The 10,706-nt window shown below is 41.5% G+C and overlaps 1 long non-coding RNA gene across 1 annotated transcript; it reads left to right on the top strand.

Moving 5' to 3' along the window:
• Positions 1-5,296: 5,296 nt before the first annotated feature.
• LOC311516829 lies at positions 5,297-10,489 on the top strand. Its single transcript, XR_014710506.1, has 3 exons — positions 5,297-5,427; positions 5,525-5,617; positions 10,343-10,489. It is a non-coding gene; the product is annotated as an uncharacterized lncRNA (long non-coding RNA).
• Positions 10,490-10,706: the final 217 nt, after the last annotated feature.

The following is a 10,706-nucleotide window of genomic DNA, read 5'->3' as shown; positions in this document are numbered from 1 at the left end:
ATGCTTACTGAGGAAAAACAGAGAGAGATGGTTGAGGCAGGCCTGTTTGCAGTTGTTTCTCACTGCGGCTGCCAAAATGAGCTGGATCTTTTGAGTTTGCCTTGTGATATGAAAAGCAAACTCTTATGTAGTATTTTTTTCTTGCTTGCTTAAAAAAATATGGGCTTGTCTACATATTACTGGCAAAGTGCAGTAGAGGGGTATGATTTGTAAAGCTTTCTAATGTGTTGCATTCTAACTACCCTGTTACCCCACTCTCCTGCTGGTAATAGCTTATCTAACACATTGTAAGGAGAGTGATCACTTTAGATAAGCTATTACCAGCAGGAGAGTGGGGTGGGAGGAGGTATTTTTTTCATGCTTTGTGTGTATATAATAAGATCTTCTAAACTTTCCACAGTATGCATCCGATGAAGTGAGCTGTAGCTCACGAAAGCTTATGCTCAAATAAATTGGTTAGTCTCCAAGGTGCCACAAGTACTCCTTTTCTTTTAACTACCCTGTGTAAGCCCTGTTGACATGCGCTAAAATGTTGTCCAACTTCATTAACGTGAACTAAGTACCTTTTAGAGTGTGCCAGCAGGATCTACATGGGGCAGTTAGACTTCAGAACATTGGTGTGCTTTACAAATCAGTCTTCTGGTGCTCATTGCCATGGCATGTAGACAAGCCCTAAGATTCTTGTTACCAATACACACAGTAAGAACTGGATTCTCTACATGCTTCACCTGTGGAATTTTGGTTGAATGGAAATCTGTGTGTGAAATAAAAATGGATAAGCAATAGAGAGATACATTTCTGAGTAAAGAATTTTAGACTGAGAGTTAAGCACAAATGTTTTGTTTAGATGAATGTTACCTTCTTTGTAAGACACTTAAGTCCGTCAAATGTGTGCAGTGTATAAAACATAGCAGTTTAAGTTTGCAAGAGAAAGATTCAAGATAACTATTCCCCCCTGGATCTGGTTCCTATGGGTTTATACTGCCTTGGACCAATTATTCACTTCTCTGGCCAGATATATCAGCAACCCTCTTCCCACATTGAGACAGCCACCATTACTAAATTGTGTCCTGAATTTCACTCCACTTTGCTGTGACTTTGAATACAGCCAGGTTTCAGAGTAGCAGCCATGTTAGTCTGTGTCTGTAAAAAGAAAAGGAGTACTTGTGGCACCTTAGAGACTAACAAATTTATTAGAGCATAAGCTGTAGCTCACGAAAGCTTATGCCCTAATAAATTTGTTAGTCTCTAAGGTGCCACAAGTACTCCTGTTCTTTTTATGAATATAGCCAGAATCTCAAAGTGAAACCAAATATTGCCATATGGAAACCAAACCAAAGAGCTGAACTGTTATATTGGGTTCTGCATAGCTGCCACCTAAAGTCATAACTTGTCTCTGTGCTCACTTGGAACCTTTTAGCAAACCGGGTCGCACATAGTCTGCCTGGTTTCATTTCTTATTTATGAAAGTTTCTAAAAGCTCTAATGTTCATACCCTAGAAAACACAGTTTTGTATAAGACTCCCTGATAAAATGCTGCTGCTTCTTGTTCTGTACCTCTTAAAAATGCTTGGTTTTAATTTTCAAAGATGGCATAATAATAAAAGTAGAGTGGCATTATTTTAGCAAATACAAATATATGGCACCTAGAACATAAGAACAGCCATACTGGGTCAGACCATTGGTCCATCTAGCCCAGTATCCTGTCTTCTGACAGTGGCCAATGCCAGGTGCTTCAGAGGGAATGAACAGAACAGGCAATCATCAAGTGCTCCATTCCCTGTCGCCCATTCCCCACTTCTGGATAAGGGTAAGACCCCCCCTGGCAGGGCAGACCCCCCTATACCCTGGCAGTGCACAGACCCACATGCCACAGCAGATACCCTGTCCCTGGGGAGGGGGTCTCCGGAGCATTTACTTGTATTCCTCTGTGTCCTGAGGAGGACTGCTGTAGTGCTGCTGCTGGAAAATTTTGCTACTGGACCAAAGCCAAAAGTGGCTCCAGGTGGCTCCAGTACCAGGTTAAATCCTGAGAACTGGGGAACGCTGACCACTCAGCATCCTCCACCCCCACCCATCCCCAGTTGGCCAATGGATGCCAGAAACCCCAAGGGTGGGGGAAGAATTAACTGGTGTTCCTCAGCTGCTGTCTTCCTCTCTTGCTGCTGGGATGGTCCTCTTTCATTGTCAGCCCCATCAACTTCCCCCACCCATTGAGGCAGGTGGGTGGCATTTGTGTTTGTATTTGGTTCTATCTACTCAAGAGCAAGATAGAGCCAGTAAATAGAAATTACAAGCAGGCCTCGTCAGTCTACTTTTTGTTCAGCTGATAGAAACCAGAAACTAAGGCGGCCCCTCTTCTGCCCATCTATTTATTGATTCTCCAATATAAAAAGCTCAAAAATATTAACAGTATCTATTCAACATCTGGAAGTAGCTCTCCCTCATCACCATAGTCACATGTCTCTTAAGAAATAAGTCCAAGGAAGCCAGGGATTTGATTAAAACCTGAATAAAGCTCAAGGCTTTTCACCTCCTGCATTTTTATGTGCAACATGGTTAGTCTGGTGTGGAACTCCATGAGAGCACATCTCATTATAAGTCTGGCTGGACCCTAGTCTGCATTAGTATTAGAACTTCAGCTGAAAGCACACTACCGATTTCAAGTTATGCTGCTAACAGCTGGACTCTTTCAGCAAGGCTTCAGAAGGCGGGCGCAGCAGAGTTCAGCATGAGCACTAGTAATTATTTACTTCATAGCTCTTCTGTCTGTAGGATGTTATTTATTATTATTTTTGTTACTTTTTTTCAGAATTTCAGTTTTTACTCAACTATAAATAAATTCTGGGCCTCTATGTGGCACACCCTATTTGGTACTTTCCCAGGGCTATTAATTCACAGACCTTTCTATGGCATCATCACATACTAGAGTGTGTGAGTGGCTCACAGCATGCCAAGTAAGGCAGGGAAATATTTCTGTCCCCATTTTACAGATAGGAAATTTGAGGATAAAGTGTTTGCCCTTGGTCATACAGGAAGTCTGGAGTAAGGAGCTGAGCAGGCCACTTTAAATATTTATTGTAACCACCTTTATGTAAAGGATTTCCAAGGCCCGGGCTTGGAATCGGCTGGTATGCAGTTACAGTATACCAGCAGCTCTCTGAAGCTACTGATTTTGGAGCTGAAGGGAAAGCATTTTAGTCCTGGCTCTCAAAGTGTGTGTTATTTATGTGCTAATTGGGTTTGCTCAACATGAATTCATAATAAAGTGAATGAAAATCTAAATATTTTGCCATGTGTACCTGCACAGCTGAGTCCTTATTCTATAAATCAGAGGCCAATGTACAAATGTGTTGTGCAACAAACAAAACTTAGAGGCCCTAATTCACCAGTGCCTCTCTCCGTTTGTATCCCAGCACAACGCCAGGGTCAGGCCACTTAAAAATAAGGGCCAGCCTTTCAGCTAGCGTATATTGGTGTAGCTCCATGGAAGTCAATAGAACTATGCTGATTTACTGTAGCTGAGGATCTGGTCATCTCTCTGCACAGAGCTGTAAAGAGTGATCCTGATTCTGTGAGCACTTTGTGTGTGCAACTCCCATTGACACAGAGAATACTGGTCTACTGTGTGACCCTGGCCAAGTCAGTTTGCCTTTCTGTGCCTCCGTTTCCCCACCTATAAAATGGGATAATGATACTGACCTCCTTTGTGAAGCACTTTGCAGACTTACTGATGAAACGTACTATATAAGAGATATTAACCTGAAGCAGAACAGTGGCCTGAAGTGAACTGGGCCTTTCATGTTTATAATCAGCTGGGAAGTTGGTCTGCAGAGGAAAAATATCATAAAAATACAACAGGTGTGTTACATTCCCCAAACTGATCATTGATTGTTTATGCTACAGACCATTATGCTTCTAGGCTTTTGCCACAAGTTGACAGTGGAAAACAAATGTCTATCCTTACAGCCATTCAATCTGAATATGTTTTTGTAACTGAGAAAGAGACTGAATATGTTTTTGTGTTTAATGCCACAGTGATTTGTACAGATCTCTGCACACTGGGATTTGTTGAATATTGCATTTTAGTGCACCAACCATACACAGATTACAAAATGCCTGTCTGAAACTGAAAATAAAATAAAATATAAATAATGGGCCTGATCTTATAAGTGCTCTGATTTTAGGATTCTCAGAGAAGTAGATAGGCGAGGCATTTTACAGGAGGATGAAATTCAGACTCTGTTGATGTCAATTGGATTTTTGCCATTAATTTCAATAGGATTAGGATTTCACCTGAGGAGTGCTCGCAGGACTGGGCCCAACCTTCTCAGTTTTGTGGGGAGACATTTTTTGTGGCCTTAAAACCATGCCCTTTGTGTCACTATAGCTGGTAATGGCTTTCATCTGAGCATCTTACAGTGTTTTACCAAACTCTCTCACAATTCAGCTTTGTTCAAGTAATGATTATTCCATTTTACAGACGTAAAAACTGAGGTACATACAGGTTAAACCACTTGTTCAAGGTTACACAGAGTCAGTGGCAAAGCCATGAAAAGAAGCTCAAACTCTTGCCTCCCACCACACAAGTTTCCCTTCCTCAGAAGCTATTATAAGAGAGATTCAGTCCTACAACCCCAGGGAAAACTGAAATCTGAACCTAGCACCTTAAATTGTTTGTGTTAGGCCATGCTGACATAGATAAGGCATAGTTTTAATTTCTTTTGGGTGCTTATTTGAGGGTTTTTTATTGCTTCCTCCTGATCTTGGATCTACATTTTGTTGCTTTGATCTCCAGTGCAGCCTTTTCTTACAAACTACTTCCCATTATGGCTCCACAGAGCGCTGATTGCTGAAAAATCTCCAGTAACTCATTTGGAAATGGGTTAGGGTGTTGGATTTGAAAGGCATTGAGGTTAAGTAACTACTGAGCTGCAAATACATATATAAACCTACAGGCAAAAAAAAAAAAAAAAAAAAGATGGAGGTTATTTTTCCCTTGGATATTGGATGGAGGTGACTGTAAATCTTAAAGCCAAATTAAGGGTTAAGTAGTCTGGAACACACATTGTTTCAAATCCACTTTTAACAGGGACACTAAAGAGCTTTTTTTGTTAATTAGAGCTTTTTTTCTGTGAAGCCTTTCTGAAGTATCCATTTACCCTCTTAGCTTCTAATGCATTATGCACGGGTCTCTCCGAAGGTCACAACTGCCTGGGGAGAATGTATTTCCCTTTGTTGCATTAGCAGAGTTTATAGCACTGCTCAATTTGCCTGACTCTTGTAGGAAGAACCTCCAGACCCAAGGCTTTGAAGCTGTGAGGTGCTGAGAGCTCTCAATCCTGCTCAATAGGAGTTGATGGGGCTCAGTGACTCATAGGATCAGTCTTTAGGCTCCTTATCAGTCGGTGTCTGAGGCTGCATGAAGTAATTTTTAAAAGCAAAATTCAAAATTCAGTTACGGTATTGCTATTGTCTGTAAAGCTGATAATTAAAATAATTCTTTTTGTTCATCTATCCACAGTGAAATCTGCTGTTTATGGGACTGGCTTCTGCTTTAGAAAATGATGCCAGAACTGCAGCTCCCTAAAAAAGATCTTGAGAGCTGCCTGGAGAGGTTTGTACGAGAAAAGAGTTCCTTATAGTACGTTTACATTTTTTCCTCCTTAGCAAATTGCAAGATTCCTAGCCAAAAAGGGAGGGGGGAGAATTGGAAACCTATAACTCAGTGTAAAATAAAGCAGATCCATGTGGTTACTCTGTCAGCTATCTCTTTCCTCTCCCATCTGGTAACAATCAATAGAGGGTGAATGTAGAAGCCCACATTGTGTGTTACGTTTGGGTGTGTGTGTGTGTCAGAGTCCCAGTGCTCCCATTCCATTTTGAAAACATCTGCTCTTTATTAGGGAGCTGCTTGGACATAATCATTACCAGCATTCCAAACAAACAGCACAACTGCTCCCCCATGTTAAATACTGAATGTGTGTGAGTGAGCGTGAATAAACGGCACTGCCAAAAAGAACAGTGAGTCGCCTAAGTCTATGGAGGCCATCGCGCACACATGCTGGATTTAGTGTTTATTATCTGTTATCCCATTTAATCCTGTCTAGATGGCTCTGGAATTTCAAATGAACACCCCGATTGATAAAATGTAATTGGATAGTACTTTGCTTTAGGGAGCTTTTGAAAGGGACATTGTGTAACAGTGTTTTCTCTATTATACTTTCTGTGCTTGTTGTATTTCAAAAGAGAACTTGGCTTGTTTTTCCTTTTTCTTCTTCACTTGCTATCTTTGTTGCCTAATGTGTCCTGCCAGCAGTGACAACAAAAATCAATAAGGCCAGGGTGGACCTTCAGGGTCACTACTGAAGCTATTTGGTTGAGTAATATTTGATCATCATTCTTGTGTTGCAACATCAACCCTGGAGCATGTGATTTTAATCATTGCAGCAGCTTAAGAAAGGACTTTTAGATGACACAGCAAAACCAGAATGTTCCTTTTTGCGTCTTTTTATTCTATGATTGCACACGTGTTGAGTTTCACCACCACCATAAAAATAATGTCTTGGAGCATGGACACTAGGAAACGCCCAACTGTGTGGTGATGAATTTATGGAAAGCTAAGTAACTTGTTTCAACGAGAATCAAGAATTGTGTTAAGGAAAAACCCACTATTTAGTTCCCCCATCCAATAGAAATTGGCATGCAGCACTCTGGGACAATGCTGTTCTTTTGTCTGATGAGAAGGCAAGGAGGATTGCAGGTACTCACCTGAAATGCAATAATGGTAGAGAGTGTTGTTAAAAGATATTTGGAAACAAATTGCAAAGTCTGATGGATGTTAGGTCAGACTACATTATGCTACTGGTCCTTCTGACCTTATCTATCCACTGGAGCTGGTCAAATGTTTTGGGGAACGAGTCAATTTCAATGACATTTTTGCCAGGAAAAGTTTAAAACATTTCATTTTTACAATGATCAAACATTTCAATTTATTTACTTTTCACATCTCTCTCTCTCTCTCTCTCTGTATACACACACACACACACTTGAAGAAAATGTAAAAGACAAAATGAAATGATTTGATGGTGCCACATTCATTCCCCCTTCCCCCAAAATTTCAGCTTTTGTTCCAATTAGGAATGATCCCTTCCCTGCCAATGCTGGAATTTCCTGTGGAACAGAAATTCTGGTTCTACTAGCCACATAACAGAGGACATAGATTCATAGATTCATAGAAGGTTAGGGTTGGAAGGGACCTCAGGAGGTCATCTAGTCCAACCCCCTGCTTGAAGCAGGACCAATCCCCAATTTTTGCTCCAGATCCTTAAACGGCCCCCTCAAGGATTGAACTCACAACCCTCGGTTTAGCAGGCCAGTTTCATCCAGTAATTCCTGCAGGTGAAGAAATTTTCCTCATTAGAGTAAGTGAACTAAATAACTTTGGGAAGTCCTGGGTTGAGTACAGGACCCTGGTGGTGGAAAATCTACCCAAGGGTAGCACTAAAGGACACTAAATATAAAAATTGTAGTTGCGTCTTTTCCTCTATTGATGTCAAAGCACTTTACAAAGGAGGTCAGTATCATTATCCCCATTTTACCGATGGGGATGTTGAGGCACAGAAAAATGAAGTGACTTGCCCAAGGTCACCCAGCAGGCCAGCAGCATAGCCAGGATTAGAACCTAGGTCTTCTGATTTCCAGCTGAGTTCCCTGGACCCTACTGCCTCATGTATTGAATCCTGAAGTGTATACACTTATACAGACTTGGCTTTACAGTGTCTTGCAACATGTGCATTTGTTTTTACCTGTGCAAGTGTGCATAACATACAAGCACCAGAGAATCATAATCACAATATGTTACAGTTGGGATAGAAAATAAGTTGGATAATTTGAATGACAAATAATATCATAAGGAAATGACAGGGGCAAAACAGCCATTGTTTGGCAGTTCTGAGCTTACACTTTAATATACAAAGAAGAAATGTAAATGCAGTGTTTACAAATATATCTGTGTATACTTGGAGTTGGGATGGGAAGCATTTTATGTTTATTCCAACTCTGATCTTGCTGTGTGTTAAGTATGATAATTGACCTTAATTCTTGTAATAGGGCCTCTTTCATGTTTAAAAACCAAACAAAACAACCCAAAGAAATACAGCATGTTGCTGTGTTTTCTTCTTTCAGAAAATGTTTGTCTGGCATTGGCAGGAAAACTTTATCATAATTCATGGGAGGCACACAGTTAGGGTCCATTGCTGCTCCACTAACTCCAAAAGGGCCAAGATGGGGTCTTGTCTCTGGAGTGCAGGCAACATTTCCAGCATGGGCCCGATGCTGCAAGCAACAGGACCCTCAGTGGGAGTTTTGCCTAGCTGGACTGCAGGACTAAGTCCTATATCAGGGCTGCATATATCACCATGGGCTGCATGCTAAATACTTGGGCAATAAAGTTGGCATCTGATCTAATGGTTGGCACGGGAGTCAGGCTGGGTCAGATACCAGGAAAGCAGAGTCCAAAACAAGCCAGAGGGCAAACTGAGATTCAAGCGTCAGGAGGCATGCAGGGGCAGGGTATCAGGAGATTAGGACTGCAGGGGAATCAGTCCTAAGCAGCCAAAACCCATTTGCATGGACAACGTTCCTGTGCTTGGTTTAAATAGAGGCAGGGAACCAATCAGGGCCCAAGGAATTCCTCCAGTCTGATTCCAGATCTGGAGTCCTGTGTCAGAGTCGTGTTTCTAGTTCTGGAGACTGTTAGCAGGTCTCTGGTTGGCAGGTTGGAACTTACTGGCTCCTAACACCCCTGTGGAGCAGTGTTTGAGACTCACAGTCCTTGACACCAAGCTATGCTACTCATGTCCCTTTTGACCCAAGGGAACCGTAGCCTTGCCAGGTTGCTCCTGTTAGGAGAAGATATTGATGATAGAGATGGGTAGTTCTTTGGTGCAATGCGGTTTATTTAGAAAGAATATACAGTCCTATTTCCCTCAACACAGTAGGAACAAACAGCAGGAGGCAGTTTCCTTGGTCATAATTCCAAGCCTTTCCAGTCAGCACTCTGCCCAAAAGACGCTCTTTCTCTTGGCTTCTTCTCAGGGTCATTCTACCTGTGCTTCTCTGGCTTTCTGCTTCTCACATATAGACACCCCCCTTCAAAATAGTGCTGTGTTTGCAATCATTTCCTAGGGAAACCCCTCATGGCTCAATCTTTGCCCAGGCCTTGCATCTGGCCAGTTCTTTGAGCAATGGCTTCTACTGTTTTACCATCTTACTCCATAAAAGAGCTTAATTTCTTCTTCAGTTTACCCAGAATGAAAGGTGGCTAGCATGTCCATCAGTTTCAGTGAGGTCTGTGATTGCCCAATAATCAAAGACATGATTTCTGGCAACTACCAACCCCATCAAGCATCACAATACTTTGTCCTTCATCTGGCGATCTCAAAGTGCTTTGTCAGCATAAATTATTGAAATTAGGCCAGATGTCTCTGAAGGAGGTAAGAGATTTTGTGCCATTACTTTGGAGATTAGTAAACTGAAACACCCGTTATGTTTTTTGGTGATATTTGGGCAACGAGACTATAAATGGCCTGATCTTTAGAGGTGCTGGGGCCACCTGCAATCTACATGAGCATTAAGCGCAACACTTCAGAAGCCCTTAGCAAGTTTCTGTTGTCATGCCGAGCCGCATGAAAAGAATCTCACATTGCAGAGCTTAGTGGACAAAATATATAATGTTCAAGAGAATTCCTGAATTTGGACAAGGGTGATATTCTGTCATTACTTTAAAAAAAATTTAAAAAAAAGACATTTATATAGTGTCTTTCACCCTGAATTGTCTTGAATTTCATAAATTTATACATATATGACAACACTAAAATGCAGCCATCTAACAACCTGGGGTCAAGGGTGACAACCCCTGGTGCCCAACAGGGAGATAGGGGAAATTTTGTCTTGGAACAGTAATTTTTTTTAAAAGTTGAATCTTCACTATCCATGCAGAGCTGACTGGAGCTTGAGGCAAAATTTTCATAGGTGGGCACCTAGTCAGGGCACCCAAATCCATACTTAGGCACCTCTTATAGATGTGTGGATTTTCAGAAATGTTGAGCACCTACATTCTTGCTTAGTTCATCCCCAAAAGTGACTTTGGGGCACACCTAGCCATAACTTTTGGTTAGAAGTAGCTGGAAGAATAACTGAGAATTAGTAAGAATAAAGTAAATTGATCCCAGTTTTACACACTTCGTTGTTCATCGTAGAAAGTGGTACATCCCATATAAGGTCCCAGAACTTTAGAATTATTCTTATCTTGCAGAAAATTAATAATATGTCTCAACAGGAACTCCGTGTTATTGAGGGGAACTCAGCCAACGGGGGCAGGAAATCCCATTCAGGACAAGTGGAATTGCAGGGCTCCAGCACTGTGCTATTGGTATTGTCTGCTCTGGGGCACAGTGCTCCTTCGTCAGAGAAATACGCCGTCATTTGAACTTTTGTGGGTAAGAGGATTTTATTATTTTAAGTGATGCATACTGTGTTTTAGAGGAGGCTAAGACAGTGCTACGGTTTTAAATAAATAATCCCTTGTCCTTTGGCAACACTTTTGATGTAGATGGTGTTACCTCTGAGCAAACAGGGGTGTATCCTGTGCACATATTTGATTTCTAGGCAGGAAAACTTACTTAAACATGGTCTGTGCAACA

The sequence above is a fragment of the Lepidochelys olivacea genome (genome assembly GCF_965140295.1).
Source record: "Lepidochelys olivacea isolate rLepOli2 genome assembly, chromosome: 2".
Taxonomy (NCBI): Eukaryota; Metazoa; Chordata; order Testudines; family Cheloniidae; genus Lepidochelys; species Lepidochelys olivacea.
The sequence above is the reverse complement of the archived record's forward strand: the minus strand, read 5'-3'. Positions and strand labels throughout refer to the sequence as shown.